Source organism: Cololabis saira, unplaced genomic scaffold, assembly GCF_033807715.1.
Source record: "Cololabis saira isolate AMF1-May2022 unplaced genomic scaffold, fColSai1.1 scf055, whole genome shotgun sequence".
NCBI classification, from domain to species: Eukaryota; Metazoa; Chordata; class Actinopteri; order Beloniformes; family Belonidae; genus Cololabis; species Cololabis saira.
In genome coordinates this window covers 196,853-221,752 of record NW_026906219.1, presented here as the reverse complement: position 1 = coordinate 221,752, position 24,900 = coordinate 196,853, and the positions used below count along the sequence as shown (strand labels likewise).

At 44.5% G+C, this 24,900-nt stretch overlaps 43 non-coding genes across 43 annotated transcripts; all 43 read right to left on the bottom strand.

Moving 5' to 3' along the window:
* Positions 1–120: 120 nt before the first annotated feature.
* LOC133435538 (5S ribosomal RNA) lies at positions 121–239 on the bottom strand. Its single transcript, XR_009779379.1, has one exon. It is a non-coding gene; the product is annotated as a 5S ribosomal RNA (ribosomal RNA).
* A 217-nt stretch (positions 240–456) lies between these two features.
* On the bottom strand, positions 457–575 carry LOC133435572 (5S ribosomal RNA). The gene has a single exon (XR_009779412.1). It is a non-coding gene; the product is annotated as a 5S ribosomal RNA (ribosomal RNA).
* A 199-nt stretch (positions 576–774) lies between these two features.
* On the bottom strand, positions 775–893 carry LOC133435724 (5S ribosomal RNA). Its single transcript, XR_009779558.1, has one exon. It is a non-coding gene; the product is annotated as a 5S ribosomal RNA (ribosomal RNA).
* Positions 894–1,092: 199 nt separating this feature from the next.
* On the bottom strand, positions 1,093–1,211 carry LOC133435462 (5S ribosomal RNA). Its single transcript, XR_009779309.1, has one exon. It is a non-coding gene; the product is annotated as a 5S ribosomal RNA (ribosomal RNA).
* Positions 1,212–1,428: 217 nt separating this feature from the next.
* Positions 1,429–1,547, bottom strand: LOC133435491 (5S ribosomal RNA). Its single transcript, XR_009779335.1, has one exon. It is a non-coding gene; the product is annotated as a 5S ribosomal RNA (ribosomal RNA).
* Positions 1,548–1,746: 199 nt separating this feature from the next.
* Positions 1,747–1,865, bottom strand: LOC133435517 (5S ribosomal RNA). Its single transcript, XR_009779359.1, has one exon. It is a non-coding gene; the product is annotated as a 5S ribosomal RNA (ribosomal RNA).
* A 199-nt stretch (positions 1,866–2,064) lies between these two features.
* On the bottom strand, positions 2,065–2,183 carry LOC133435589 (5S ribosomal RNA). Its single transcript, XR_009779428.1, has one exon. It is a non-coding gene; the product is annotated as a 5S ribosomal RNA (ribosomal RNA).
* A 217-nt stretch (positions 2,184–2,400) lies between these two features.
* Positions 2,401–2,519, bottom strand: LOC133435564 (5S ribosomal RNA). Its single transcript, XR_009779404.1, has one exon. It is a non-coding gene; the product is annotated as a 5S ribosomal RNA (ribosomal RNA).
* Positions 2,520–2,718: 199 nt separating this feature from the next.
* LOC133435631 (5S ribosomal RNA) lies at positions 2,719–2,837 on the bottom strand. The gene has a single exon (XR_009779469.1). It is a non-coding gene; the product is annotated as a 5S ribosomal RNA (ribosomal RNA).
* A 217-nt stretch (positions 2,838–3,054) lies between these two features.
* LOC133435596 (5S ribosomal RNA) lies at positions 3,055–3,173 on the bottom strand. Its single transcript, XR_009779435.1, has one exon. It is a non-coding gene; the product is annotated as a 5S ribosomal RNA (ribosomal RNA).
* A 217-nt stretch (positions 3,174–3,390) lies between these two features.
* Positions 3,391–3,509, bottom strand: LOC133435571 (5S ribosomal RNA). The gene has a single exon (XR_009779411.1). It is a non-coding gene; the product is annotated as a 5S ribosomal RNA (ribosomal RNA).
* Positions 3,510–3,708: 199 nt separating this feature from the next.
* LOC133435723 (5S ribosomal RNA) lies at positions 3,709–3,827 on the bottom strand. Its single transcript, XR_009779557.1, has one exon. It is a non-coding gene; the product is annotated as a 5S ribosomal RNA (ribosomal RNA).
* Positions 3,828–4,026: 199 nt separating this feature from the next.
* LOC133435461 (5S ribosomal RNA) lies at positions 4,027–4,145 on the bottom strand. The gene has a single exon (XR_009779308.1). It is a non-coding gene; the product is annotated as a 5S ribosomal RNA (ribosomal RNA).
* Positions 4,146–4,361: 216 nt separating this feature from the next.
* On the bottom strand, positions 4,362–4,480 carry LOC133435490 (5S ribosomal RNA). Its single transcript, XR_009779334.1, has one exon. It is a non-coding gene; the product is annotated as a 5S ribosomal RNA (ribosomal RNA).
* A 199-nt stretch (positions 4,481–4,679) lies between these two features.
* On the bottom strand, positions 4,680–4,798 carry LOC133435527 (5S ribosomal RNA). Its single transcript, XR_009779369.1, has one exon. It is a non-coding gene; the product is annotated as a 5S ribosomal RNA (ribosomal RNA).
* Positions 4,799–5,015: 217 nt separating this feature from the next.
* Positions 5,016–5,134, bottom strand: LOC133435595 (5S ribosomal RNA). Its single transcript, XR_009779434.1, has one exon. It is a non-coding gene; the product is annotated as a 5S ribosomal RNA (ribosomal RNA).
* A 1,824-nt stretch (positions 5,135–6,958) lies between these two features.
* On the bottom strand, positions 6,959–7,077 carry LOC133435646 (5S ribosomal RNA). Its single transcript, XR_009779483.1, has one exon. It is a non-coding gene; the product is annotated as a 5S ribosomal RNA (ribosomal RNA).
* Positions 7,078–7,294: 217 nt separating this feature from the next.
* LOC133435656 (5S ribosomal RNA) lies at positions 7,295–7,413 on the bottom strand. Its single transcript, XR_009779493.1, has one exon. It is a non-coding gene; the product is annotated as a 5S ribosomal RNA (ribosomal RNA).
* Positions 7,414–7,612: 199 nt separating this feature from the next.
* On the bottom strand, positions 7,613–7,731 carry LOC133435505 (5S ribosomal RNA). The gene has a single exon (XR_009779348.1). It is a non-coding gene; the product is annotated as a 5S ribosomal RNA (ribosomal RNA).
* Positions 7,732–7,930: 199 nt separating this feature from the next.
* On the bottom strand, positions 7,931–8,049 carry LOC133435689 (5S ribosomal RNA). The gene has a single exon (XR_009779525.1). It is a non-coding gene; the product is annotated as a 5S ribosomal RNA (ribosomal RNA).
* Positions 8,050–8,248: 199 nt separating this feature from the next.
* On the bottom strand, positions 8,249–8,367 carry LOC133435652 (5S ribosomal RNA). Its single transcript, XR_009779489.1, has one exon. It is a non-coding gene; the product is annotated as a 5S ribosomal RNA (ribosomal RNA).
* Positions 8,368–8,584: 217 nt separating this feature from the next.
* LOC133435603 (5S ribosomal RNA) lies at positions 8,585–8,703 on the bottom strand. Its single transcript, XR_009779441.1, has one exon. It is a non-coding gene; the product is annotated as a 5S ribosomal RNA (ribosomal RNA).
* Positions 8,704–8,920: 217 nt separating this feature from the next.
* Positions 8,921–9,039, bottom strand: LOC133435618 (5S ribosomal RNA). The gene has a single exon (XR_009779456.1). It is a non-coding gene; the product is annotated as a 5S ribosomal RNA (ribosomal RNA).
* Positions 9,040–9,256: 217 nt separating this feature from the next.
* Positions 9,257–9,375, bottom strand: LOC133435632 (5S ribosomal RNA). The gene has a single exon (XR_009779470.1). It is a non-coding gene; the product is annotated as a 5S ribosomal RNA (ribosomal RNA).
* A 217-nt stretch (positions 9,376–9,592) lies between these two features.
* On the bottom strand, positions 9,593–9,711 carry LOC133435509 (5S ribosomal RNA). The gene has a single exon (XR_009779352.1). It is a non-coding gene; the product is annotated as a 5S ribosomal RNA (ribosomal RNA).
* A 217-nt stretch (positions 9,712–9,928) lies between these two features.
* LOC133435745 (5S ribosomal RNA) lies at positions 9,929–10,047 on the bottom strand. The gene has a single exon (XR_009779578.1). It is a non-coding gene; the product is annotated as a 5S ribosomal RNA (ribosomal RNA).
* A 217-nt stretch (positions 10,048–10,264) lies between these two features.
* LOC133435573 (5S ribosomal RNA) lies at positions 10,265–10,383 on the bottom strand. Its single transcript, XR_009779413.1, has one exon. It is a non-coding gene; the product is annotated as a 5S ribosomal RNA (ribosomal RNA).
* Positions 10,384–10,582: 199 nt separating this feature from the next.
* Positions 10,583–10,701, bottom strand: LOC133435616 (5S ribosomal RNA). Its single transcript, XR_009779454.1, has one exon. It is a non-coding gene; the product is annotated as a 5S ribosomal RNA (ribosomal RNA).
* A 217-nt stretch (positions 10,702–10,918) lies between these two features.
* On the bottom strand, positions 10,919–11,037 carry LOC133435546 (5S ribosomal RNA). The gene has a single exon (XR_009779387.1). It is a non-coding gene; the product is annotated as a 5S ribosomal RNA (ribosomal RNA).
* A 217-nt stretch (positions 11,038–11,254) lies between these two features.
* On the bottom strand, positions 11,255–11,373 carry LOC133435478 (5S ribosomal RNA). The gene has a single exon (XR_009779324.1). It is a non-coding gene; the product is annotated as a 5S ribosomal RNA (ribosomal RNA).
* A 6,275-nt stretch (positions 11,374–17,648) lies between these two features.
* LOC133435620 (5S ribosomal RNA) lies at positions 17,649–17,767 on the bottom strand. Its single transcript, XR_009779458.1, has one exon. It is a non-coding gene; the product is annotated as a 5S ribosomal RNA (ribosomal RNA).
* Positions 17,768–17,984: 217 nt separating this feature from the next.
* On the bottom strand, positions 17,985–18,103 carry LOC133435664 (5S ribosomal RNA). Its single transcript, XR_009779501.1, has one exon. It is a non-coding gene; the product is annotated as a 5S ribosomal RNA (ribosomal RNA).
* Positions 18,104–18,303: 200 nt separating this feature from the next.
* On the bottom strand, positions 18,304–18,422 carry LOC133435460 (5S ribosomal RNA). Its single transcript, XR_009779307.1, has one exon. It is a non-coding gene; the product is annotated as a 5S ribosomal RNA (ribosomal RNA).
* A 217-nt stretch (positions 18,423–18,639) lies between these two features.
* On the bottom strand, positions 18,640–18,758 carry LOC133435496 (5S ribosomal RNA). Its single transcript, XR_009779340.1, has one exon. It is a non-coding gene; the product is annotated as a 5S ribosomal RNA (ribosomal RNA).
* Positions 18,759–18,957: 199 nt separating this feature from the next.
* LOC133435741 (5S ribosomal RNA) lies at positions 18,958–19,076 on the bottom strand. The gene has a single exon (XR_009779574.1). It is a non-coding gene; the product is annotated as a 5S ribosomal RNA (ribosomal RNA).
* Positions 19,077–19,275: 199 nt separating this feature from the next.
* LOC133435676 (5S ribosomal RNA) lies at positions 19,276–19,394 on the bottom strand. Its single transcript, XR_009779513.1, has one exon. It is a non-coding gene; the product is annotated as a 5S ribosomal RNA (ribosomal RNA).
* A 205-nt stretch (positions 19,395–19,599) lies between these two features.
* Positions 19,600–19,718, bottom strand: LOC133435737 (5S ribosomal RNA). The gene has a single exon (XR_009779570.1). It is a non-coding gene; the product is annotated as a 5S ribosomal RNA (ribosomal RNA).
* A 199-nt stretch (positions 19,719–19,917) lies between these two features.
* LOC133435626 (5S ribosomal RNA) lies at positions 19,918–20,036 on the bottom strand. Its single transcript, XR_009779464.1, has one exon. It is a non-coding gene; the product is annotated as a 5S ribosomal RNA (ribosomal RNA).
* Positions 20,037–20,252: 216 nt separating this feature from the next.
* On the bottom strand, positions 20,253–20,371 carry LOC133435562 (5S ribosomal RNA). Its single transcript, XR_009779402.1, has one exon. It is a non-coding gene; the product is annotated as a 5S ribosomal RNA (ribosomal RNA).
* A 199-nt stretch (positions 20,372–20,570) lies between these two features.
* On the bottom strand, positions 20,571–20,689 carry LOC133435463 (5S ribosomal RNA). The gene has a single exon (XR_009779310.1). It is a non-coding gene; the product is annotated as a 5S ribosomal RNA (ribosomal RNA).
* Positions 20,690–20,905: 216 nt separating this feature from the next.
* LOC133435659 (5S ribosomal RNA) lies at positions 20,906–21,024 on the bottom strand. Its single transcript, XR_009779496.1, has one exon. It is a non-coding gene; the product is annotated as a 5S ribosomal RNA (ribosomal RNA).
* Positions 21,025–21,224: 200 nt separating this feature from the next.
* On the bottom strand, positions 21,225–21,343 carry LOC133435537 (5S ribosomal RNA). The gene has a single exon (XR_009779378.1). It is a non-coding gene; the product is annotated as a 5S ribosomal RNA (ribosomal RNA).
* Positions 21,344–21,560: 217 nt separating this feature from the next.
* On the bottom strand, positions 21,561–21,679 carry LOC133435570 (5S ribosomal RNA). The gene has a single exon (XR_009779410.1). It is a non-coding gene; the product is annotated as a 5S ribosomal RNA (ribosomal RNA).
* Between the last annotated feature and the right edge of the window lie 3,221 nt (positions 21,680–24,900).

The following is a 24,900-nucleotide window of genomic DNA, read 5'->3' as shown; positions in this document are numbered from 1 at the left end:
TTGTTTGGAATTAAAGTGCCTTAACCATGTGCAAAACACTTTAGGACGTGAGCTGTCGCTGTTACCACGTTGAAATATGTGTGGGTAGATTAAGCGAGAGCGTTCTCTGCTGGTTGAAAAAGCTTACAGCACCTGGTATTCCCAGGCGGTCTCCCATCCAAGTACTAACCAGGCCCGACCCTGCTTAGCTTCCGAGATCAGACGAGATCAGGCGCATCCAGGCTGGTATGGCCGTAAGCAGAATCTGCTGCTTGAAATACCTCTTATATGGAGTTGAAGATAAGTCATAGAATATAAGTCATTGATTTCTTGGTGATAAGAATTTAGAAGCGCTTATTTGTTGGAGTTAAAGTGCCTTAACCATGTGCAAAACACTTTAGGACATGAGCTGTCGCTGTTACCACGTTGAAATTTGTGTGGGTAGATTAAGCGAGAGCGCTCTCTGCTGGTTGAAAATGCTTACAGCACCTGGTATTCCCAGGCGGTCTCCCATCCAAGTACTAACCAGGCCTGACCCTGCTTAGCTTCCGAGATCAGATGAGATCGGGCGCATCCAGGCTGGTATGGCCGTAAGCAGAAGCTGCAGCTTGAAATACCTCTGATATGGAGTTGAAGATAAGTCATAGAATATAAGTCATTGATTTGTTGGTTTTATTTGTTGGAGTTAAAGTGCCTTAACCATGTGCAAAACACTTTAGGACGTGAGCTGTCGCTGTTACCACGTTGAAATATGTGTGGGTAGATTAAGCGTGAGCGCTCTCTGCTGGTTGAAAAAGCTTACAGCACCTGGTATTCCCAGGCGGTCTCCCATCCAAGTACTAACAAGGCCTGACCCTGCTTAGCTTCCGAGATCAGACGAGATCGGGCGCATTCAGGCTGGTATGGCCGTAAGCAGAAGCTGCAGCTTGAAATACCTCTGATATGGAGTTGAAGATAAGTCATAGAATATAAGTCATTGATTTGTTGGTTTTATTTGTTGGAGTTAAAGTGCCTTAACCATGTGCAAAACACTTTAGGACGTGAGCTGTCGCTCTTACCACGTTGAAATATGTGTGGGTAGATTAAGCGAGAGCGCTCTCTGCTGGTTGAAAAAGCTTACAGCACCTGGTATTCCCAGGCGGTCTCCCATCCAAGTACTAACCAGGCCCGACCCTGCTTAGCTTCCGAGATCAGACGAGATCGGGCGCATCCAGGCTGGTATGGCCGTAAGCTGAAGCTGCAGCTTGAAATACTTCTTATATGGAGTTGAAGATAAGTATATAATACAAGTCATTGATTTGTTGGTGATAATTAATTTAGAAGCGCTTATTTGTTGGAGTTAAAGTGCCTTAACCATGTGCAAAACACTTTAGGACGTGAGCTGTCGCTCTTACCACGTTGAAATATGTGTGGGTAGATTAAGCGAGAGCGCTCTCTGCTGGTTGAAAAAGCTTACAGCACCTGGTATTCCCAGGCGGTCTCCCATCCAAGTACTAACCAGGCCCGACCCTGCTTAGCTTCCGAGATCAGACGAGATCGGGCGCATCCAGGCTGGTATGGCTGTAAGCAGAAGCTGCAGCTTGAAATACCTCTTATATGGAGTTGAAGATAAGTCATAGCATATAAGTCATTGATTTGTTGGTTTTATTTGTTGGAGTTAAAGTGCCTTAACCATGTGCAAAACCCTTTAGGACGTGAGCTGTCGCTGTTACCACGTTGAAATATGTGTGGGTAGATTAAGCGAGAGCGCTCTCTGCTGGTTGAAAAAGCTTACAGCACCTGATATTCCCAGGCGGTCTCCCATCCAAGTACTAACCAGGCCCGACCCTGCTTAGCTTCCGAGATCAGACGAGATCGGGCGCATCCAGGCTGGTATGGCCGTAAGCTGAAGCTGCAGCTTGAAATACCTCTTATATGGAGTTGAAGATAAGTCATAGAATATAAGTCATTGATTTGTTGGTTTTATTTGTTGGAGTTAAAGTGCCTTAACCATGTGCAAAACACTTTAGGACATGAGCTGTCGCTGTTACCACGTTGAAATATGTGTGGGTAGATTAAGCGAGAGCGCTCTCTGCTGGTTGAAAAAGCTTACAGCACCTGATATTCCCAGGCGGTCTCCCATCCAAGTACTCACCAGGCCCGACCCTGCTTAGCTTCCGAGATCAGACGAGATCGGGCGCATCCAGGCTGGTATGGCTGTAAGCTGAAGCTGCAGCTTGAAATACCTCTTATATGGAGTTGAAGATAAGTCATATAATATAAGTCATTGATTTGTTGGTGATAATAATTTAGAAGCGCTTATTTGTTGGAGTTAAAGTGCCTTAACCATGTGAAAAACACTTTTGGACGTGAGCTGTCGCTGTTACCACGTTGAAATATGTGTGGGTAGATTAAGCGAGAGCGCTCTCTGCTGGTTGAAAAAGCTTACAGCACCTGGTATTCCCAGGCGGTCTCCCATCCAAGTACTAACCAGGCCCGACCCTGCTTAGCTTCCGAGATCAGACGAGATCGGGCGCATCCATGCTGGTATGGCCGTAAGCAGAAGCTGCAGCTTGAAATACCTCTTATATGGAGTTGAAGATAAGTCATAGAATATAAGTCATTGATTTGTTGGTTTTATTTGTTGGAGTTAAAGTGCCTTAACCATGTGCAAAACACTTTTGGACGTGAGCTGTCGCTCTTACCACGTTGAAATATGTGTGGGTAGATTAAGCGAGAGCGCTCTCTGCTGGTTGAAAAAGCTTACAGCACCTGGTATTCCCAGGCGGTCTCCCATCCAGGTACTAACCAGGCCCGACCCTGGTTAGCTTCCGAGATCAGACGAGATCGGGCGCATCCAGGCTGGTATGGCCATAAGCTGAAGCTGCAGCTTGAAATACTTCTTATATGGAGTTGAAGATAAGTCATATAATACAAGTCATTGATTTGTTGGTGATAATAATTTAGAAGCGCTTATTTGTTGGACTTAAAGTGCCTTAACCATGTGCAAAACACTTTAGGACGTGAGCTGTCGCTGTTACCACGTTGAAATATGTGTAGGTAGATTAAGCGAGAGCGCTCTCTGCTGGTTGAAAATGCTTACAGCACCTGGTATTCCGAGGCGGTCTCCCATCCAAGTACTAACCGGGCCCGACCCTGCTTAGCTTCCGAGATCAGACGAGATCGGGCGCATCCAGGCTGGTATGGCCGTAAGCTGAAGTTGCAGCTTGAAATACCTCTTATATGGAGTTGAAGATAAGTCATATAATATAAGTCATTGATTTGTTGGTGATAATAATTTAGAAGCACTTATTTGTTGGAGTTAAAGTGCCTTAACCATGTGCAAAACACTTTAGGACGTGAGCTGTCGCTCTTACCACGTTGAAATATGTGTGGGTAGATTAAGCGAGAGCTCTCTCTGCTGGTTGAAAATGCTTACAGCACCTGGTATTCCCAGGCGGTCTCCCATCCAAGTACTAACCAGGCCTGACCCTGCTTAGCTTCCGAGATCAGATGAGATCGGGCGCATCCAGGCTGGTATGGCCGTAAGCAGAAGCTGCAGCTTGAAATACCTCTGATATGGAGTTGAAGATAAGTCATAGAATATAAGTCATTGATTTGTTGGTTTTATTTGTTGGAGTTAAAGTGCCTTAACCATGTGCAAAACACTTTAGGACGTGAGCTGTCGCTGTTACCACGTTGAAATATGTGTGGGTAGATTAAGCGTGAGCGCTCTCTGCTGGTTGAAAAAGCTTACAGCACCTGGTATTCCCAGGCGGTCTCCCATCCAAGTACTAACAAGGCCTGACCCTGCTTAGCTTCCGAGATCAGACGAGATCGGGCGCATTCAGGCTGGTATGGCCGTAAGCAGAAGCTGCAGCTTGAAATACCTCTGATATGGAGTTGAAGATAAGTCATAGAATATAAGTCATTGATTTGTTGGTTTTATTTGTTGGAGTTAAAGTGCCTTAACCATGTGCAAAACACTTTAGGACGTGAGCTGTCGCTCTTACCACGTTGAAATATGTGTGGGTAGATTAAGCGAGAGCGCTCTCTGCTGGTTGAAAAAGCTTACAGCACCTGGTATTCCCAGGCGGTCTCCCATCCAAGTACTAACCAGGCCCGACCCTGCTTAGCTTCCGAGATCAGACGAGATCGGGCGCATCCAGGCTGGTATGGCCGTAAGCTGAAGCTGCAGCTTGAAATACTTCTTATATGGAGTTGAAGATAAGTATATAATACAAGTCATTGATTTGTTGGTGATAATAATTTAGAAGCGCTTATTTGTTGGAGTTAAAGTGCCTTAACCATGTGCAAAACACTTTAGGACGTGAGCTGTCGCTCTTACCACGTTGAAATATGTGTGGGTAGATTAAGCGAGAGCGCTCTCTGCTGGTTGAAAAAGCTTACAGCACCTGGTATTCCCAGGCGGTCTCCCATCCAAGTACTAACCAGGCCCGACCCTGCTTAGCTTCCGAGATCAGACGAGATCGGGCGCATCCAGGCTGGTATGGCTGTAAGCAGAAGCTGCAGCTTGAAATACCTCTTATATGGAGTTGAAGATAAGTCATAGAATATAAGTCATTGATTTGTTGGTTTTATTTGTTGGAGTTAAAGTGCCTTAACCATGTGCAAAACACTTTTGGACGTGAGCTGTCGCTCTTACCACGTTGAAATATGTGTGGGTAGATTAAGCGAGAGCGCTCTCTGCTGGTTGAAAAAGCTTACAGCACCTGGTATTCCCAGGCGGTCTCCCATCCAGGTACTAACCAGGCCCGACCCTGCTTAGCTTCCGAGATCAGACGAGATCGGGCGCATCCAGGCTGGTATGGCCATAAGCTGAAGCTGCAGCTTGAAATACTTCTTATATGGAGTTGAAGATAAGTCATATAATACAAGTCATTGATTTGTTGGTGATAATAATTTAGAAGCGCTTATTTGTTGGACTTAAAGTGCCTTAACCATGTGCAAAACACTTTAGGACGTGAGCTGTCGCTGTTACCACGTTGAAATATGTGTAGGTAGATTAAGCGAGAGCGCTCTCTGCTGGTTGAAAATGCTTACAGCACCTGGTATTCCGAGGCGGTCTCCCATCCAAGTACTAACCGGGCCCGACCCTGCTTAGCTTCCGAGATCAGACGAGATCGGGCGCATCCAGGCTGGTATGGCCGTAAGCTGAAGTTGCAGCTTGAAATACCTCTTATATGGAGTTGAAGATAAGTCATATAATATAAGTCATTGATTTGTTGGTGATAATAATTTAGAAGCACTTATTTGTTGGAGTTAAAGTGCCTTAACCATGTGCAAAACACTTTAGGACATGAGCTGTCGCTGTTACCACGTTGAAATATGTGTGGGTAGATTAAGCGAGAGCGCTCTCTGCTGGTTGAAAAAGCTTACAGCACCTGGTATTCCCAGGCGGTCTCCCATCCAAGTACTAACCAGGCCCGACCCTGCTTAGCTTCCGAGATCAGGGGCCTGTACTACGAAGCGGGATTTGGGGTTAGCGAGGTAACTTCAGGTTTAACCCTGGGTTTTCAGGACTACGACGGTGGTTCACTTCTTATCGGGGCACATCGCCATGGTAACTTATGCTGAACCGCTAACCTGCTCCGGAGCAGGTTATGTTCGAGATACAGATCGCCGGGTGTAAAAGCACCGCGCACTGACCAATCAGCTCTCTTGGAAAATGGCATGCCCTTTCGAAGAGAATCCAGTGGAGCTTGGTGCGCGGATCGTGAGAGGATCCCTCCGAACAGAACGCGTATTCAGGGCCACCAAAACCCCTTTGCTTTCCCTGTATGAACGATCCAAAAAAATCAAAAAAAAAGGAAAAAAGGAAAAAAAGAAAAAAGAGGTGGAGGAGAAAAAAAAAAATAAATCAATCAATGAATAAATAAAACAAATCATCACCCAAAATCCGATGTACAGTCAATCCAAAACTAATACCAATTAAATAAATAAATCAAGAAGAAATCAAAAAGAAGATGCATTTGTAAGGGGATAGCAAAAAAGGGATTTTCAATTTCGTCCCTCGAACATTCTGAGAAGTCACTTTAAAATACTAAACACCCCCCTCCTGAAAAAATAAAAAATAAAATAAAATAAATAAAAAAACCCAATTCTTTGGTACAGCATCAGCACAAGTTATCGGTCAACAACAATAGTTATAGAACCAATATATACAGGACTGTCTCAGAAAATTAGAATATTGTGATTTTCTGTAATGCAAACACAAAAACAAAAAAATGTCATACATTCTGGATTCATTACAAATCAACTGAAATATTGCAAGCCTTTTATTATTTTAATATTGCTGATCATGGTTTACAGTTTAAGATTAAGATTCCCAGAATATTCAAATATATGTTTATATCCCTATGAATTTACACATTTATACAGTCAGCGATCTTTTGCCAGCTGTCTTTCCTGCATTTTGCAGCTGCAACTGTGTTGCTTTTTGCCTGTATTATATGCCTATACTCATCATATTTCCGTAAAATTATAGTTTGCTCTTCGCTACTGAAATAAGCGGCTCTGACAGCGGACTTCTCCATGCTTGCGATTGGTCATGCGCTGAAAACACCGCCCCTTTTATGTGCACGCGCTCATATCCAGATTGGAGAAACCTGGGTTGATATACCGAGTTGATAACCACTGTCGTGTGACCGCTTAGCGTGATTGCAATTGTCCCGCTTAGTGAATCTGGATAAGGAAAAGATATCCTGGATATGTTGAACTTGCTTCGTAGTACAGGCCCCAGACGAGATCGGGTGCATCCAGGCTGGTATGGCCGTAAGCAGAAGCTGCAGCTTGAAATACCTCTTATATGGAGTTGAAGATAAGTCATAGAATATAAGTCATTGATTTGTTGGTTTTATTTGTTGGAGTTAAAGTGCCTTAACCATGGGCAAAACACTTTAGGACGTGAGCTGTTGCTGTTACCACGTTGAAATATGTGTGGGTAGATTAAGCGAGAGCGCTCTCTGCTGGTTGAAAATGCTTACAGCACCTGGTATTCCCAGGCGGTCTCCCATCCAAGTACTAACCAGGCCCGACCCTGCTTAGCTTCCGAGATCAGACGAGATTGGGCGCATCCAGGCTGGTATGGCCGTAAGCAGAAGCTGCTGCTTGAAATACCTCTTATATGGAGTTGAAGATAAGTCATATAATATAAGTCATTGATTTGTTGGTGATAATAATTTAGAAGCGTTTATTTGTTGGAGTTAAAGTGCCTTAACCATGTGCAAAACACTTTAGGACGTGAGCTGTCGCTGTTACCACGTTGAAATATGTGTGGGTAGATTAAGCGAGAGCGCTCTCTGCTGGTTGAAAATGCTTACAGCACCTGGTATTCCGAGGCAGTCTCCCATCCAAGTACTAACCAGGCCCGAACCTGCTTAGCTTCCGAGATCAGACGAGATCAGGCGCATCCAGGCTGGTATGGCCGTAAGCAGAATCTGCTGCTTGAAATACCTCTTATATGGAGTTGAAGATAAGTCATAGAATATAAGTCATTGATTTGTTGGTTTTATTTGTTGGAGTTAAAGTGCCTTAACCATGTGCAAAACACTTTAGGACGTGAGCTGTCGCTCTTACCACGTTGAAATATGTGTGGGTAGATTAAGCGAGAGCGCTCTCTGCTGGTTGAAAATGCTTACAGCACCTGGTATTCCCAGGCGGTCTCCCATCCAAGTACTAACCAGGCCCGACCCTGCTTAGCTTCCGAGATCAGACGAGATCGGGCGCATCCAGGCTGGTATGGCTGTAAGCAGAAGCTGCAGCTTGAAATACCTCTTATATGGAGTTGAAGATAAGTCATAGCATATAAGTCATTGATTTGTTGGTTATATTTGTTGGAGTTAAAGTGCCTTAACCATGTGCAAAACCCTTTAGGACGTGAGCTGTCGCTGTTACCACGTTGAAATATGTGTGGGTAGATTAAGCGAGAGCGCTCTCTGCTGGTTGAAAAAGCTTACAGCACCTGATATTCCCAGGCGGTCTCCCATCCAAGTACTAACCAGGCCCGACCCTGCTTAGCTTCCGAGATCAGACGAGATCGGGCACATCCAGGCTGGTATGGTCGTAAGCTGAAGCTGCAGCTTGAAATACCTCTTATATGGAGTTGAAGATAAGTCATAGAATATAAGTCATTGATTTGTTGGTTTTATTTGTTGGAGTTAAAGTGCCTTAACCATGTGCAAAACACTTTAGGACGTGAGCTGTCGCTGTTACCACGTTGAAATATGTGTGGGTAGATTAAGCGAGAGCGCTCTCTGCTGGTTGAAAAAGCTTACAGCACCTGATATTCCCAGGCGGTCTCCCATCCAAGTACTAACCAGGCCCGACCCTGCTTAGCTTCTGAGATCAGACGAGATCGGGCGCATCCAGGCTGGTATGGCCGTAAGCTGAAGCTGCAGCTTGAAATACCTCTTATATGGAGTTGAAGATAAGTCATATAATATAAGTCATTGATTTGTTGGTGATAATAATTTAGAAGCGCTTATTTGTTGGAGTTAAAGTGCCTTAACCATGTGCAAAACACTTTAGGACGTGAGCTGTCGCTGTTACCACGTTGAAATATGTGTGGGTAGATTAAGCGAGAGCGCTCTCTGCTGGTTGAAAATGCTTACAGCACCTGGTATTCCCAGGCGGTCTCCCATCCAAGTACTAACCAGGCCCGACCCTGCTTAGCTTCCGAGATCAGACAAGATCGGGCGCATCCAGGCTGGTATGGCCGTAAGCAGAAGCTGCTGCTTGAAATACCTCTTATATGGAGTTGAAGATAAGTCATATAATATAAGTCATTGATTTGTTGGTGATAATAATTTAGAAGCGCTTATTTGTTGGAGTTAAAGTGCCTTAACCATGTGCAAAACACTTTTGGACGTGAGCTGTCGCTCTTACCACGTTGAAATATGTGTGGGTAGATTAAGCGAGAGCGCTCTCTGCTGGTTGAAAAAGCTTACAGCACCTGGTATTCCCAGGCGGTCTCCCATCCAAGTACTAACCAGGCCCGACCCTGCTTAGCTTCCAAGATCAGACGAGATCGGGCGCATCCAGGCTGGTATGGCCATAAGCTGAAGCTGCAGCTTGAAATACCTCTTATATGGAGTTGAAGATAAGTCATATAATATAAGTCATTGATTTGTTGGTGATAATAATTTAGAAGCGCTTATTTGTTGGAGTTAAAGTGCCTTAACCATGTGCAAAACACTTTAGGACGTGAGCTGTCGCTGTTACCACGTTGAAATATGTGTGGGTAGATTAAGCGAGAGCGCTCTCTGCTGGTTGAAAATGCTTACAGCACCTGGGATTCCCAGGCGGTCTCCCATCCAAGTACTAACCAGGCCCGACCCTGCTTAGCTTCCGAGATCAGACAAGATCGGGCGCATCCAGGCTGGTATGGCCGTAAGCAGAAGCTGCTGCTTGAAATACCTCTTATATGGAGTTGAAGATAAGTCATATAATATAAGTCATTGATTTGTTGGTGATAATAATTTAGAAGCGCTTATTTGTTGGAGTTAAAGTGCCTTAACCATGTGCAAAACACTTTTGGACGTGAGCTGTCGCTCTTACCACGTTGAAATATGTGTGGGTAGATTAAGCGAGAGCGCTCTCTGCTGGTTGAAAAAGCTTACAGCACCTGGTATTCCCAGGCGGTCTCCCATCCAAGTACTAACCAGGCCCGACCCTGCTTAGCTTCCGAGATCAGACGAGATCGGGCGCATCCAGGCTGGTATGGCCATAAGCTGAAGCTGCAGCTTGAAATACTTCTTATATGGAGTTGAAGATAAGTCATATAATACAAGTCATTGATTTGTTGGTGATAATAATTTAGAAGCGCTTATTTGTTGGAGTTAAAGTGCCTTAACCATGTGCAAAACACTTTAGGACGTGAGCTGTCGCTGTTACCACGTTGAAATATGTGTAGGTAGATTAAGCGAGAGCGCTCTCTGCTGGTTGAAAATGCTTACAGCACCTGGTATTCCGAGGCGGTCTCCCATCCAAGTACTAACCAGGCCCGACCCTGCTTAGCTTCGGAGATCAGACAAGATCGGGCGCATCCAGGCTGGTATGGCCGTAAGCAGAATCTGCTGCTTGAAATACCTCTTATATGGAGTTGAAGATAAGTCATATAATACAAGTCATTGATTTGTTGGTGATAATAATTTAGAAGCGCTTATTTGTTGGAGTTAAAGTGCCTTAACCATGTGCAAAACACTTTAGGACGTGAGCTGTCGCTGTTACCACGTTGAAATATGTGTAGGTAGATTAAGCGAGAGCGCTCTCTGCTGGTTGAAAATGCTTACAGCACCTGGTATTCCGAGGCGGTCTCCCATCCAAGTACTAACCAGGCCCGACCCTGCTTAGCTTCCGAGATCAGACGAGATCGGGCGCATCCAGGCTGGTATGGCCGTAAGCAGAATCTGCTGCTTGAAATACCTCTTATATGGAGTTGAAGATAAGTCATAGAATATAAGTCATTGATTTGTTGGTTTTATTTGTTGGAGTTAAAGTGCCTTAACCATGTGCAAAACACTTTAGGACGTGAGCTGTCGCTGTTACCACGTTGAAATATGTGTGGGTAGATTAAGCGAGAGCGCTCTCTGCTGGTTGAAAAAGCTTACAGCACCTGATATTCCCAGGCGGTCTCCCATCCAAGTACTAACCAGGCCCGACCCTGCTTAGCTTCCGAGATCAGACGAGATCGGGCGCATCCAGGCTGGTCTGGCCGTAAGCTGAAGCTGCAGCTTGAAATACCTCTTATATGGAGTTGAAGATAAGTCATATAATATAAGTCATTGATTTGTTGGTGATAATAATTTAGAAGCGCTTATTTGTTGGGTTTAAAGTGCCTTAACCATGTGCAAAACACTTTAGGACGTGAGCTGTCGCTGTTACCACGTTGAAATATGTGTGGGTAGATTAAGCGAGAGCGCTCTCTGCTGGTTGAAAATGCTTACAGCACCTGGTATTCCCAGGCGGTCTCCCATCCAAGTACTAACCAGGCCCGACCCTGCTTAGCTTCCGAGATCAGATGAGATCGGGCGCATCCAGGCTGGTATGGCCGTAAGCTGAAGTTGCAGCTTGAAATACCTCTTATATGGAGTTGAAGATAAGTCATATAATATAAGTCATTGATTTGTTGGTGATAATAATTTAGAAGCACTTATTTGTTGGAGTTAAAGTGCCTTAACCATGTGCAAAACACTTTAGGACATGAGCTGTCGCTGTTACCACGTTGAAATATGTGTGGGTAGATTAAGCGAGAGCGCTCTCTGCTGGTTGAAAAAGCTTACAGCACCTGGTATTCCCAGGCGGTCTCCCATCCAAGTACTAACCAGGCCCGACCCTGCTTAGCTTCCGAGATCAGACGAGATCGGGTGCATCCAGGCTGGTATGGCCGCAAGCAGAATCTGCAGCTTGAAATACCTCTTATATGGAGTTGAAGATAAGTCATAGAATATAAGTCATTGATTTGTTGGTTTTATTTGTTGGAGTTAAAGTGCCTTAACCATGTGCAAAACACTTTAGGACGTGAGCTGTTGCTGTTACCACGTTGAAATATGTGTGGGTAGATTAAGCGAGAGCGCTCTCTGCTGGTTGAAGATGCTTACAGCACCTGGTATTCCCAGGCGGTCTCCCATCCAAGTACTAACCAGGCCCGACCCTGCTTAGCTTCCGAGATCAGACGAGATCGGAATGGTCGAACGAGATCTTTTTTTTTTTTTTTTGTCTTTTATTATGAAAATACATTTTCGTTAAAAAATATATTTTATATACATTCCTGCATACCAGACAAAAAATAAAACAATTTTTCTGCTACTTTTACACAAAGCCCTCTCTCCACTTTTTTATACTCTCCTATTTCAACAACAAAAAAAACAAAAAAAAACAAAAAAACAACTTATAATATTACAAACTTCAAACATATATCTCTATACACGCATGTGCAAAAATACACAAAAAACCATGTAACAAACCAGCAAAAAAAACCAAAACAGTACAACACATACCCCATACCCCTTATCACATGGAAGAAAACCTTCAATCACTCACTTCCGCTCCCCCAATCCCTCCACCCCCTCCCCCCCAATCCCATACCAATCTCTCCCTCTCGTCCACAGACACCAGCGTGTTCCCCCTCAAAAAGAGAGGGGCGAAACCTTCAATCCCACAGATGTATTTATAATTAATCTGTTTTTTCACTAAGCCCTTGAAAAACACCCAAATCGGTGCCACCCTCCCTTCAAACCGAGCCACATTCCTTCTGGCTTTGATGGCCCACCGTGCATGGCTCAGTAAAAATTTGCACAGCCCACTATTTTCCACCCTGCTCTTCTCCCAAATCCCAAATAACACAAATTTGTCCCACCCATCCTCCATCTCCCATTCCATGTTCAACTTGTCCACCATACAGGTTTTCAGTCTCTTAAAAAACGGCCGTAATCTCACGCACTCCACATACATGTGTCTAATATCCTCATCCTTCTCCTTACAGACATCACACATCCTCCAGACCTCCCTGTCAAACTGGTGCATGACCACATTCGTAAAAATCTTCCTATGTCGTAGTTTAAAATCATTATCCTCGGCTTCAATGCTGTTTTCTTTAATCTTCCATTTCCCCCACACTTGTTTTATGTTCAGAGTCCCATCTGCCCTGCACCAGTTCTCCAGGGAAGCCGGGAGTTTCACCACCTGTTTCACAAACATTCTGTATAGCTGTTTCACTTTCACTCCCTCCAAAGTCACCCATTCCCCCCCCCTCTCTATATACAACATCGGTACCCTCCCGGTCCTATTCACTACCACCTCTGTGTCTATTTTCTCCCTCCACCTTCCCGGTATGCTCTGTTTCACTAATTCGTAGTCCTTCCTTACCTGCTCTAAACTTATTCTATCATTGTATTCATGCACACATTCGTAAATGGCTGTAGCCGACAAAAAACCTGGCACCACTTCATACATGACATGTTTTATTTGCATGAGTCCCGCTTCCACAAAGTATTTTGGCTTTAGTGGCTGTCCTTCATGTTTGATGTTCCCGTTGCCAAACAATGGCACCTCTCTAATGGTCTCCAGATCTGTGCAGTCCCACCTCGCGTTTTTCAGCAGCTCTGCCTGTGCAGCCAGGATCTCTCTATAGAACTGCGGGAGTCCTGCCGTCAGGTAAGCGTTTGTCTGCATTAGCATTGCAAACTCATTTCCCAGCTTCCTCTTTAAAAAAAACCCCATCACCTTCTTCCAGCAGTGCTCTCCCTCCCCATACAAGAAAGCCCTCCCCCGTTTTATTCTTAAAGCCTTCTTTTTGCTCTCTATGTCAACTAATTTCAAACCTCCCTGCTCATACCCCCCAATCAAGGTTGCTCTCGCTATTCTACTTTTCTTCCCACCCCATATAAAACCCCCCATCAGTTCATTCAATTTCTTCACCACCCATTCTGGCACTTCTAGCACCTCCATTACATAAACCATTTTTGAAAACAAAAGACTATTCACCACCACCACCCGCCCTTTAACCGTCAGTCGCCTCAGCTTCCAAAAATTCAGCACCCTCTGTATTTTATTCAGTACCTCTGACCATGTTTCATCCCTCACCCTCTCCCCCTCCATCCCCACATATATCCCGAGAACCTTCATCCTGTGCTCCTGTACCTTGAATGGTACTCCCCCACTTGCCACTACCCCATTTAAAAACATGATTTCTGACTTTAACATATTTATTCTTGCACCTGATGCCTTCCCATATATTTCCACCAATTCCACCACCCTTTTTATACTTGCCATATCCCTTACAGTCACCGTTGTGTCATCCGCGTATTTCTGTATTTTACTAAGACCACCCCCACCTTGTACCTCAATCCCTCTTATTTCTCCATCCCTTTTAATCATACATGCCAAGGGCTCTGCCACCACCGTGTATAAGAGTGCTGACATCGGACACCCCTGCCTAACTGACCTCCCTAATTTGAAGACTTCCGTTAAAACACCATTCACTTTCACCCTCCCCACCGCATGTCTGTACATCAATTTTAACCATCCTCTAAACCTCTCACCATATCCCACCCGCTCTAGAACTCCCCACATAAAATCGTGCTCCACCCTATCAAACGCTTTATTAAAATCTAAAGCCAACATAATCCCCTCCTCTCCCGATGCCCTCAAATATTCCACCATCCCTTTAATATTCAGAATTGTGTCTGCAATATCCCTATCCGGCACACTGTAGGCTTGTGTTATTGGAACGATTGATTTTAAAGTATATTTTAGTCTGTTTGCAAAAACTTTCATTAACACCTTGTAGTCTGTATTCAGTAGTGTGATTGGCCTGTAGTTCCCCAGATCATCAGCCTGCCCCTTCTTGAAGATCAGAGTAATTATCCCCATTGTGAATGATTCTGGTACTGTCTGGCGTCTTTCCATTTCTCTAAAAACTGCATGTAAAATCGGCCCCATCAGTTCTTTAAACGCTTTGTAGAAATTGGCTGTTAGGCCATCACTACCAGGACTCCTATTCATACTCAAAGCAGCAATTGCCTGTTCTATTTCCTCTGCTGTGATGTCACTGTCACATTCATCCCTCTCCTCTTCTGTTACACTCACAGTCACACTCTCCAGCACATCTTTCATCACTCTCTCATCCACTCCCTCGCTAGTAAACATCCTCCCGTAAAAATCATGCACACCTCCCAAAATCCCCACTAGGTCTGTCTTCAACCCACCCCCCTCAGTCCTTACTCCCCTGATAAAACATTTCTGTTGTTTCTGTTTCTCCATCCTCAAAAAAAAACCAGTGTTCCTTTCCCCCTCTACGGCATATCTCGCCCTGCTCCGCACAATCGCACCTTCACATTTCATTCTCTCTATCTCCTTTAGTTCAGCATGACAGCTCACCACAGCTTCTTCACTTATAACCTCAGCAGCATTTAAACGTGTGATTTCTCTTCTAAGGAACTTTTCTCTCTCTTTCTTTTTGAAATTCCTCCTTGCTGCGTGTTTCATACTTATCTTCCTGATTCTTTTCTTTAAATTTTCCCATCCCTCTAACACCTCCCCACCATTCAACCATTGTGAGCTGTCATGCTGAATAATCTCTTTCATTCTTTTTTTAAAGTCACCATCCTCCAGTAGTTTGGCATTGAAATGCCACAAACCCCCTCCCTTACCCCCCTCCCTCCTACCCAGTTCAAGATGTACCGTTGTGTGGTCACTGAGACACGTAACCTTATATTCCATATTCATGACCAAATCATAATACTTTTCTTTTATCAAAATTAAATCAATACGGCTCTGTTTCAAACATTCATTCGACATTTGTGTTCTGGAGAACACTTTCCCCTCAGGATTCTTCTGCCTCCACACGTCCCACATATGATACTTCCTCATTATTTCACTCAGTATTCCTCTTGAGGCATCATTTCGAAATTTCCCACTGTCCCTGATGTCTAATCTACTCATCTTGACATTAAAATCCCCCAACACAAAATCACTGGTCCCCATAAAGCCTTCGTACTTCTGGAAAAAGAGTCCTCTCTCCCTCGAGTCATTTGGTGCATAAACATTTGCTAACGAAAAAGAAACTCCTCTAAATTCAAACAAAATCTTTATAAACCTCCCCCCATTGTCATTTTGCACAAGACTTGATTTTAGCCCCTCCTTCAACAAAATTGCCACCCCCCCCACATTGTCATCTGTCCTGCTCGCATAAACCGAGCCCTTCCACATTGCCTTACAGGTGTCGATCATCCGTCCATCCCAGTGCGTCTCCTGTATGCAAATAATATCCGCTGCACATATATTCAACATTTTTTCCAGTTTGTCTGGGTTCTTCAGTCCGTTCGCATTCTGCGAAATTATGTGCAGGCCGCTCAACATTGAGGATAAATGAAAAAGGAAAAGTCCAAACACTGCTGTCATCCTAATCATTTATCCATGTCATCCCTCTCCCTTCCCTCCCCCCTCTTTCATCAATTTCTTTGTTTTAGTACCCTCACACAAGTCTGTGAGTTCAGCGCTCACCTCCCGCGAAGTCTTCCTTCTTTCTTTTATCCTTCCTCTCGTCTCGACGCTGCTCTGGCTGCGAGAGCGCCAGCTGCCAGCTCGCTCGATTCCTCGCCGTCCTCTCCTCCCTCTCTCTACCGCTTCCTCACTCCGTCCTCCCGCCGTCGTCGGTCGCTTGTCCTCATCCTCTCCCGACCCGTCCTCCTCGATCTCCTTCTCCGTCTCCATCTCGCTCTCATCCAACTCGTGCACGCCTTCCTCAATCTCATGCGCGCATCCCTCCAGCTGCTCCAGCCTGCGTTCTCCGCCCGCGCCATTCTCCGTCTTCTCTTTCTCCTCCTCCGCTCCCGTCTGCAAGCAGACGCAGGTGTCCTCCGCTCTCTTGCAGCCCCTGCACGTTTCCACCGTGCACTCGCGTGCGTAATGTCCATGTTTCTTACATTTGTGGCAGGTGAAATCAGGACACTCTCTTACAATGTGCCCCGGTTGGAGACAGAGCCTGCACACCCTTTCCTGCCGATCGTGCAGTACTCTAAAGTACTCTGCCCCTTCAATGGTCTCAAACTTGGTTGAGTATGGCAGAGACGTGACCGTGTCCGTGAATCTCACTTTTAAATATCTCGTACCATCAAAAACCTGCGTCCCCGCCCATTTCCGCCGTCTGATGTGGGATGCAGGCATTACTCCCCAATGTCTCAGCTTTTCAGTGATCTGTCCATCCGTTATATACACGGGCAGCATTAGGAAGGAAACAATCCTCGTGTCCTTTTCCACCTCAGACGCAATCACGTTTGACTGCCTTAATTTAAATCCATCCAGCAGTCTTGATTTCCCTTTGGGATTCCCCATCGAGATTTCCCACTTTTTTCCGCCTTTCTGCCTGCACCTCACCACACGTCCACATGTCCCATCAATAGCTTTGAGCAGCTCAATCGTTGTGATTTCATCCGGCCCCTCGATCTCCACCGTGACCACCAGCGCTCTGTCCTCCGCCTCCACTCCGCTCCTCTCTCCCTGCTTGTCTCTTTCATCCACCGCCATTTGCCGCGGACCTGCTCTCTCTCCGTCCACTTTGTCCGTCCGTCGTCTGCCTTCCATCGATCCATTCGTACCGTCCTTCTCCATTCTCCTATTCTCCACCTCCGCCGGCATCGCCGTCACCGATGCTGCCGACGGCCTCCTTCCGTCTCCCTGCATCGTCCTCTCGCTGCCAGCATTTGGCATGATCCTCTCCACCTCATCTCCTCTTTTATCCGCCATCTCCACCTTAAAGGTCTGGAGACTGACCCCCGTGCAGCGAAAAGCTGCCGGGGGGAGCCTTCTCTTTTCCACTGCTTCCTCTCTGCCTGTGTTCCACTCTCCACACTCCACAATCCACACCGACCGCGCCCTGCACACAATCACTGCCAGCTGCACCAGTGCCTCGTTAGCAAAGGGGCGCATCCAGGCTGGTATGGCCGTAAGCAGAAGCTACTGCTTGAAATACCTCTTATATGGAGTTGAAGATAAGTCATATAATATAAGTCATTGATTTGTTGGTGATAATAATTTAGAAGCGTTTATTTGTTGGAGTTAAAGTGCCTTAACCATGTGAAAAACACTTTTGGACGCGAGCTGTCGCTGTTACCACGTTGAAATATGTGTGGGTAGATTAAGCGAGAGCGCTCTCTGCTGGTTGAAAATGCTTACAGCACCTGGTATTCCCAGGCGGTCTCCCATCCAAGTACTAACCAGGCCCGACACTGCTTAGCTTCCGAGATCAGACGAGATCGGGCGCATCCAGGCTGGTATGGCCGTAAGCAGAAGCTGCTGCTTGAAATACCTCTTATATGGAGTTGAAGATAAGTCATATAATATAAGTCATTGATTTGTTGGTGATAATAATTTAGAAGCGCTTATTTGTTGGAGTTAAAGTGCCTTAACCATGTGAAAAACACTTTTGGACGTGAGCTGTCGCTGTTACCACGTTGAAATATGTGTGGGTAGATTAAGCGAGAGCGCTCTCTGCTGGTTGAAAATGCTTACAGCACCTGGTATTCCCAGGCGGTCTCCCATCCAAGTACTAACCAGGCCCGACCCTGCTTAGCTTCCGAGATCAGACGAGATCGGGCGCATCCAGGCTTGTATGGCCGTAAGCAGAAGCAGCAGCTTGAAATACCTCTTATATGGAGTTGAAGATAAGTCATAGAATATAAGTCATTTATTTGTTGGTTTTATTTGTTTGGAATTAAAGTGCCTTAACCATGTGCAAAACACTTTAGGACGTGAGCTGTCGCTGTTACCACGTTGAAATATGTGTGGGTAGATTAAGCGAGAGCGTTCTCTGCTGGTTGAAAAAGCTTACAGCACCTGGTATTCCCAGGCGGTCTCCCATCCAAGTACTAACCAGGCCCGACCCTGCTTAGCTTCCGAGATCAGACGAGATCGGGCGCATCCAGGCTGGTATGGCCGTAAGCAGAATCTGCTGCTTGAAATACCTCTTATATGGAGTTGAAGATAAGTCATAGAATATAAGTCATTGATTTCTTGGTGATAAGAATTTAGAAGCGCTTATTTGTTGGAGTTAAAGTGCCTTAACCATGTGCAAAACACTTTAGGACATGAGCTGTCGCTGTTACCACGTTGAAATTTGTGTGGGTAGATTAAGCGAAAGCGCTCTCTGCTGGTTGAAAATGCTTACAGCACCTGGTATTCCCAGGCGGTCTCCCATCCAAGTACTAACCAGGCCCGACCCTGCTTAGCTTCCGAGATCAGACGAGATCGGGCGCATCCAGGCTGGTATGGCCGTAAGCAGAAGCTGCAGCTTGAAATACCTCTTATATGGAGTTGAAGATAAGTCATAGAATATAAGTCATTGATTTGTTGGTTTTATTTGTTGGAGTTAAAGTGCCTTAACCATGTGCAAAACACTTTAGGACGTGAGCTGTCGCTGTTACCACGTTGAAATATGTGTGGGTAGATTAAGCGTGAGCGCTCTCTGCTGGTTGAAAAAGCTTACAGCACCTGGTATTCCCAGGCGGTCTCCCATCCAAGTACTAACAAGGCCTGACCCTGCTTAGCTTCCGAGATCAGACGAGATCAGGCGCATCCAGGCTGGTATGGCCGTAAGCAGAAGCTGCAGCTTGAAATACCTCTGATATGGAGTTGAAGATAAGTCATAGAATATAAGTCATTGATTTGTTGGTTTTATTTGTTGGAGTTAAAGTGCCTTAACCATGTGCAAAACACTTTAGGACGTGAGCTGTCGCTGTTACCACGTTGAAATATGTGTGGGTAGATTAAGCGAGAGCGCTCTCTGCTGGTTGAAAAAGCTTACAGCACCTGGTATTCCCAGGCGGTCTCCCATCCAAGTACTAACCAAGCCCGACCCTGCTTAGCTTCCGATATCAGACGAGATCGGGCGCATCCAGGCTGGTATGGCCGTAAGCTGAAGCTGAAGCTGCAGCTTGAAATACCTCTTATATGGAGTTGAAGATAAGTCATATGATATAAGTCATTGATTTGTTGGTTTTATTTGTTGGAGTTAAAGTGCCTTAACCATGTGCAAAACACTTTAGGACGTGAGCTGTCGCTGTTACCACGTTGAAATATGTGTGGCTAGATTAAGCGAGACCGTTCTCTGCTCGTTGAAAAAGCTTACAGCACCTGGTATTCCCAGGCTGTCTCCCATCCAAGTACTAACCAGGCCCGACCCTGCTTAGCTTCCGAGATCAGACGAGATCGGGCGCATCCAGGCTGGTATGGGCGTAAGCAGAAGCTGCAGCTTGAAATACCTCTGATATGGAGTTGAAGATAAGTCATAGAATATAAGTCATTGATTTGTTGGTTTTATTTGTTGGAGTTAAAGTGCCTTAACCATGTGCAAAAGACTTTAGGACGTGAGCTGTCGCTCTTACCACGTTGAAATATGTGTGGGTAGATTAAGCGAGAGCGCTCTCTGCTGGTTGAACAAGCTTACAACACCCGGTATTCCCAGGCGGTCTCCCATCCAAGTACTAACCAGGCCCGACCCTGCTTAGCTTCCGAGATCATACGAGATCGGGCGCATCCAGGCTGGTATGGCCGTAAGCTGAAGCTGCAGCTTGAAATACTTCTTAAATGGAGTTGAAGATAAGTATATAATACAAGTCATTGATTTGTTGGTGATAATAATTTAGAAGCGCTTATTTGTTGGAGTTAAAGTGCCTTAACCATGTGCAAAACACTTTAGGACGTGAGCTGTCGCTGTTACCACGTTGAAATATGTGTGGGTAGATTAAGCGAGAGCGCTCTCTGCTGGTTGAAAATGCTTACAGCACCTGGTATTCCCAGGCGGTCTCCCATCCAAGTACTAACCAGGCCCGACCCTGCTTAGCTTCCGAGATCAGACGAGATCGGGCGCATCCAGGCTGGTATGGCCGTAAGTAGAAGCTGCAGCTAGAAATACCTCTTATATGGAGTTGAAGATAAGTCATAGAATATAAGTCATTGATTTGTTGGTTTTATTTGTTGGAGTTAAAGTGCCTTAACCATGTGCAAAACACTTTAGGACGTGAGCTGTCGCTGTTACCACGTTGAAATATGTGTGGCTAGATTAAGCGAGACCGTTCTCTGCTGGTTGAAAAAGCTTACAGCACCTGGTATTCCCAGGCGGTCTCCCATCCAAGTACTAACCAGGCCCGACCCTGCTTAGCTTCCGAGATCAGATGAGATCGGGCGCATCCAGGCTGGTATGGCCGTAAGCTGAAGCTGCAGCTTGAAATACTTCTTATATGGAGTTGAAGATAAGTATATAATACAAGTCATTGATTTGTTGGTGATAATAATTTAGAAGCGCTTATTTGTTGGAGTTAAAGTGCCTTAACCATGTGCAAAACACTTTAGGACGTGAGCTGTCGCTGTTACCACGTTGAAATATGTGTGGCTAGATTAAGCAAGACCGTTCTCTGCTGGTTGAAAAAGCTTACAGCACCTGGTATTCCCAGTCGGTCTCCCATCCAAGTACTAACTAGGCCCGACCCTGCTTAGCTTCCGAGATCAGACGAGATCGGGCGCATCCAGGCTGGTATGGCCGTAAGCAGAAGCAGCAGCTTGAAATACCTCTTATATGGAGTTGAAGATAAGTCATAGAATATAAGTCATTTATTTGTTGGTTTTATTTGTTTGGAATTAAAGTGCCTTAACCATGTGCAAAACACTTTAGGACGTGAGCTGTCGCTGTTACCACGTTGAAATATGTGTGGGTAGATTAAGCGAGAGCGTTCTCTGCTGGTTGAAAAAGCTTACAGCACCTGGTATTCCCAGGCGGTCTCCCATCCAAGTACTAACCAGGCCCGACCCTGCTTAGCTTCCGAGATCAGACGAGATCAGGCGCATCCAGGCTGGTATGGCCGTAAGCAGAATCTGCTGCTTGAAATACCTCTTATATGGAGTTGAAGATAAGTCATAGAATATAAGTCATTGATTTCTTGGTGATAAGAATTTAGAAGCGCTTATTTGTTGGAGTTAAAGTGCCTTAACCATGTGCAAAACACTTTAGGACATGAGCTGTCGCTGTTACCACGTTGAAATTTGTGTGGGTAGATTAAGCGAGAGCGCTCTCTGCTGGTTGAAAATGCTTACAGCACCTGGTATTCCCAGGCGGTCTCCCATCCAAGTACTAACCAGGCCTGACCCTGCTTAGCTTCCGAGATCAGATGAGATCGGGCGCATCCAGGCTGGTATGGCCGTAAGCAGAAGCTGCAGCTTGAAATACCTCTGATATGGAGTTGAAGATAAGTCATAGAATATAAGTCATTGATTTGTTGGTTTTATTTGTTGGAGTTAAAGTGCCTTAACCATGTGCAAAACACTTTAGGACGTGAGCTGTCGCTGTTACCACGTTGAAATATGTGTGGGTAGATTAAGCGTGAGCGCTCTCTGCTGGTTGAAAAAGCTTACAGCACCTGGTATTCCCAGGCGGTCTCCCATCCAAGTACTAACAAGGCCTGACCCTGCTTAGCTTCCGAGATCAGACGAGATCGGGCGCATTTTTTTTTTTTTTTTTTTTTTTCTTTTATTATGAAAATGTATACAAGAAAAGTGGTTTACAACATTGTTATACAGTCAAAATCTTCTACCATTTCGTCACAGTATCAAGTCAAAACATTTCCTTTTCCGAAAACATACAACAATCAAATCTCCAAGTAAATTGTTACATGCACAGCGTCGTACCCAAAACCAAAACATACTCCCAAACCAAAGGAAATAGAAACACATTATGATGCCCTCAACATAGGGATTCAAAGAAGAAAGGAAACACGCAAAATAGCTTCCAATGAAGACCCTTCAGATGTGGAGTATCAACTTGTCTCCCTCTGTTACTTCAACCAACTTATTTCCGTCAACAAAAGCATCAACAAAGGCTGTTTTACTATATTTCAAAACCAGATGTAAGTCCTTCTTTAAAATTGATTTGAAAATCACCCAAACATCCACCATCTTTCCTTCAAAGTGGGAGTAGTTTCTCCTCAGCCTGATTGCCAGTCTAGCGTGACTTAAAACAAAATTGAGCAGGTTGGTATTGATAACTTTGCTTTTAACACTTGTACCAAACAAAAGGAGTTGTTCCCAATGAAATCTATGTATGAATTTACTTCCCCAATGCTCGACCAAAGTGTGTTTCAACCTGTCGAAAAACTGAACCAAACAAGTACAATCCAAAAATAAATGAAAGAAATCTTCCTCCCCGTTCATACACACGTCACACATTCTACTCAAATTTTTATTTATTTGATGCAATATTATCTTCGTAAATATCCTATTATGCTTTATTTTAAAATCATTATCTTCACATTCTATACTATTATATTTTATTCTACTACGCCATATGTCATCTATGTTCATTCCCACATATTTCTCCTTCCACATTGTATCCGAGGCAGGCCTCTTTAAGACTTTTTCCAACATTATGCCATATACAATCTTCACCTTCAGTTTACTCAAGCAGATCCTATAATTCTCTCTTTCTATATACAGCTCCGGCCAATCCCCCTCCGTCCTTTTTTCGTCATCACTATTTATCCTCGCTATCCATTCCATGTTCATACTGCTTTTGATTTTATCATATGTATTAATAATAGTTCCTCTTCTAATATCATGATCATCAAAATCAGCATGTCTGATCATATCCACAATTGAATGCTCTGGCAGGAGGCCAGGCATCACCTCATACATTATGTTTTTAACTTGTCTTATCCCAGCTCTAAAAAAGATAGCATTATAGAGTGTGTTATCATGATTTAACATTTTGTTATTTAAGAAGATGGGGTTATTGATAACCATATTTATATCTGTGCAGTCATAGTCTATCTGTGGCAAAAATGCAGCCCAGGCACTGAACACCTCCCTATAGAACTCCGGGATGCCTTCGTGCATATGTTTTTTTAAAGCCATCAAGAGACCATATTCTTCGCACTTCCCAGCCTTATGTATATATTGCCTGAAGAAACGTTTCCACGCATAATCTACCTTATCATACAAATATTTAACAATCGTCTTTATCCTAATTGCCTTCTTTTTTATTTCAATATTTACCAACTTAAGCCCTCCCTCCTCATACCCAGCCATTAATGTCTGGTGAGATATTCTCACTCCCTTACCATCCCAAAGAAAAAGAGAAATGATAGAGTTTAACTCTTTCACCACCCACTCCGGCATATCTATAGTCGCTATAAAATGTATCAGTTTTGACATCAGCAAAGCATTTATTATAATAATCTTGCCTTTTAGTTTCAAGCTTCTTAATTTCCAATAATTAATTGTTCTTTTTATTCTATTTATTACCCCTGTCCACGTATAATCTCTGGCTGCCTTCTCATTCACTCCTAGATAAATCCCCAATACTTTGATCTGGTCTTCTGCTATTTTAAAGTTGAGTTTGCACCGGTTATTATTGTCCTTACCCACATATAGAATTTCCGATTTCCCTATGTTAATTTTCGCCCCAGACGCTCTGCCATAAATCTCAATATGGTTTATTACCTCTTGTACACTGTCTGCATTCTGAACTGTTATTGTTGTATCATCTGCGTATTGCAACATGGTAACCCTCCCTCCTCCCGGTAGTTCAATCCCCCTAATGTTATTGTTACTATTTATGAACGTTGCTAAGGGTTCAACAGATAAACTATATAGGAGGGAGGACATGGGACATCCCTGCCTAACAGAACGCTGTAATGGAAAAGTGTTTGTTAGGAACCCATTGCACTTGACTTGGCTCTTTGCGTTTTTGTATAGTAATTCAACCCACGTAATCATTCTACTTCCAAACCCAAACCGTTTTAAAGTGCTGAGGAGAAAATTGTGATTTACTCGGTCAAAAGCTTTATTTAGGTCGACCCCCAAAACAATCCCTCCTTCTCCGTTCGTGTTCATATGATGAATTACATCTCTAACTGTTATTATGGTGTCGCTGATGTCCCTACCCGGTATCCCATATGCCTGTGTGGGTGCCACAATTGTATTTATTATTTTCCCGATTCTACTGCCCAACACTTTTGCCAATATTTTGTAGTCTGTGTTTAGCAGACTGATGGGTCTGAAGTTTTCTAATTTGAGTTTGCTACCTTTATTTTTATATATGATCGTGATGATGCTGAGTGTCATGGAATGAGGTACTTGCTGTGTTCTTTCAATATTCTGTATTACAGTCACCAAGATGGGGGCTAAAAAATCAATGAACTCTTTATAGAACTCGTAGGTCAGGCCATCGGAGCCGGGGCTCTTATTGGACTTTCCACCCATTATAGCTTCCATCACTTCCTGAGTCGTTATATCCCTGTCGCAGCAATCAGCATGCTCACTGGAGAGCTTTGCGGACACAGTGTCAAGTATTCTTTTCATGCACTCATCATCATTTTCCTCCTCCGTAAAGAGGCATCTGTAATAGTCTTCAACCACACTGCAGATTTCCGT